Below are 3,103 nucleotides of genomic sequence, written 5' to 3'. Positions count from 1 at the left end.
AGCGTCGCTTCGTCGCGGGGATCCTGGGACGCGTGCACCCTATCGTGTGCAGTGCACGTGCATTGATCAAGTATTAGTAAGAAGCTACGGCTTCGTAACTACGGCAACCATATACATCGTATGTGCTGCCTAGAGTGCACTAGAATACACAGCTGTCGTCTATGCCGTGATCCCGAATCTATTGCATTTATACGGAACGAAAAAATTTCTCGGGCACCTAAGTTGGCACGCGGGCTTTGAAGGCGAAAGCCTTGCGATAATTTTCCCGTCCGCCTCCGACCATTGAGATAATATACGCCACCGACGGGGCGCCCCAATTCCGCTTTCGAATTTACCATGGAATTTACTATTGGGACTACAGTTACTGGATAGATTAACTCTGACTGATTGGGACGGCTATACTCGGTGACAACTTAAGAACGGCACCGGAAGTTGCCGCTGTGCCTTATCACCGTAGCCGGATGTTCCTCCGCGCGGCGCAAGTAGGGCGTTACTGGGAATATTTTGAACATGGCGTGAGCCGTTCCCGTGATTTTTTTAACTTAATATGCTTATAAACAACTCCAGTGACGACAACCAAACTGCGCGAGACAAGGCAGACGATATCACGCATTCACAGCAAACCCCTTTCAAAACGCGCGCGCACTGACGTCACGGGTCCGGCGCTTTGGCGGAGTGATACACTACATGAGGTGGTGCCGTTCTTGAGTTGTAACCGAGTATACTTTCAATACACGCGTCTACCCGTCGACACAGCAACCACGCTATATTACTGTCTCAGTGCTACATCGGAGTTCATTCATGCCCATCTAAATACCACCTTTATTCCCGTTACTCATATTAATCCCCTCAATCCCTTCTTCTTTCTACCTTGATCTTAATCCATCACCCCAAATCTAAATTCAATCATACTCAATCCATCTTAATCACACCTTTCTAGTCCTAACTATCAATAATCACGCATAGACCTTGGTAATCAATAATATATTTACAGACACAGCTGGCACGCTTTGGTTCGCTTCTGGCCTTTCTTGGGTCGCGTGGGCTTTTGTACCAGTCGTATAAACGCCGGGGCCATTCAAAATCGCCTAATACCTGTGCTGCACGGCAACTTTCAATCGACAATGAAACTCTCACGGCCTTTGGAAGGCCTTTGAAACGGCCGTGTAGCACAGGTTAGATGCCACTTGCAACTAAGTCAGCACTGTGGTAAAGTCGTGGCTGGTCCTGGAAGCCAGGGCAATCGCAACTTCGCCTGCAGCTTCGGTTGATGTTGTGCGTACACTCAGGACTGTCATTTCCTGACCTGGCACGTTAACGCAGACGACGTGTTCTGATCGATTCGGATATACGTCTGCATCGCGTTCTTTGGCGAATTTATCAGTGGGGAAGCATAACTACATCAGCGCTGAGCATTTATAAAACCATCGCAGATCTACCCGAGATGATTGCCAGAACCCGAGATTGTCTGCTTGCCAGAACAAGAAGGCAATTGATGAAAGAGCGAGAACAACCTTCTATTTTCACGCCAGTTCACTCGTTCTCCGACATTCTCCCACAACCAACATTCTTCCACCATCTTCACAGAGAGGCAAAAAAAAAAAACTGATGAACCTGATAACAAACGTGAAAAAAAAACAGACTCAGTGGCACAGAAAACAAGAACAATGTCAGACAACAATAAATTAGGAGGGAAATAAAAAAGAAAACTAGTAATAATTATGTCATTAAAAAATCAAACCATCAAAACAAAAATGATGTCAATGGCGCAAGTGAAAGGGAAATAAAAGTTAACCTCAGCATACGAACATGAAACCAAAAGAAAAACCTAGCCAAACCGCAAACAAAGACTAGTCAAACCGGTAAAAAAATCACTTAAACAAAAAGAAAAGAGGCCAGAAGTAGCTGGAGATGCAGAGTTCTCGAGCGGAGCCCTACGGCCAAATGAAAAAAAAAATCGGCTTTCAAGGGGAGAAGTCAAAAACCAAGCGAAACAGAAAAAAAAAATGCCTGCCGGAGTTGTGGCTGGAGACGTAAGCGGAGCGTTCCTCACAGCTGGCCGCAGTTGCTAATTACGATCTTCCTGGATGTCTTGCCGGACTCCGAGCCGTGGGCCTCGACCTTCTTGACGACCCCCATGCCGTCGACGACGCTGCCGAACACCACGTGCTGGCCGTCCAGCCAGCCGGCCTTGTCCGTGGTGATGAAGAACTGCGAGCCGTTGGTGTTGGGGCCGGCGTTCGACATGGACAGAATTCCTGGTCCCGTGTGCCTCAGCTGGAAGTTCTCGTCCTCGAACGTGTTCCCGTAGATGGACTTGCCGCCGGTGCCGTCGTGGTTCGTGAAGTCCCCGCCCTGGCACATGAAGGTCGGGATGACCCGGTGGAACGTGGAGCCCTTGTAGCCGAAGCCTTTCTCCCCCGTGCACAGCGCTCGAAAGTTCTCCGCCGTCTTGGGCACTACGTCGGCGCGCAGCTCCATCACGATGCGGCCCAGTGACTCGCCGTCGGCCTCAACGTCGAAGAACACTCTGGGGTTGCTCATCGGGGCGCCTGATCTGTCAAGCCGCTTGTGGAATTCTACCTTGCGTTCTTCGAGACAGAGGAACAAGGCGACGCGGTCAACCGCGTTCGATGGCTGCTGCGCGTTCCTCTGCGCACTGGCCGAATATATGCGCGAGGGCTCGTGCAAGAAGGCAGCGCCAGGAGGGTCGTCGTCGTCCGTCTTTGTCGTCTGCTACAAAAGCGCCACAGGACAAAAAAAGAAGAGATGTTGTACGTTGTTTCTTCTCGCTGTTTGCTTCGTGAAAGTTCTTCAGCGAAGGCGTTCGCCTCACGTGGTGGGTCCCCGTGCGCAGAAAAGTGGTGGAAGCGAAGAGAATGAACGCGAAACCGCTGCTCACGTGCCCCTGGACAGTAAGCAGGAAGTGGAGAGCAGACGACAAACAAAAAGAAAAAGCCTCTCGCCCCCCCCCCCTCCCCCACTTTAAAAAATGAACCATAGGTGCACTCAAGTGACGCCTCCCCATTGGATTGCCGGGAGAGGACCCCACGTGAACATGGAGAACGAAATCTTCAGACGCCGCGCCACTGCTTCTTTCCAA

At 50.4% G+C, this 3,103-nt stretch overlaps 1 pseudogene; it reads right to left on the bottom strand.

Moving 5' to 3' along the window:
* Positions 1 to 1,619: 1,619 nt before the first annotated feature.
* On the bottom strand, positions 1,620 to 2,591 carry LOC144153649 (peptidyl-prolyl cis-trans isomerase pseudogene; annotated as a pseudogene).
* Positions 2,592 to 3,103: the final 512 nt, after the last annotated feature.

The sequence above is a fragment of the Haemaphysalis longicornis genome, unplaced genomic scaffold (assembly GCF_048455015.1).
Source record: "Haemaphysalis longicornis isolate Haplotype H1 unplaced genomic scaffold, Haemaphysalis longicornis Haplotype H1 scaffold_9, whole genome shotgun sequence".
In the NCBI taxonomy this organism is placed as follows: Eukaryota; Metazoa; Arthropoda; class Arachnida; order Ixodida; family Ixodidae; genus Haemaphysalis; species Haemaphysalis longicornis.
The sequence above is the reverse complement of the archived record's forward strand: the minus strand, read 5'-3'. Positions and strand labels throughout refer to the sequence as shown.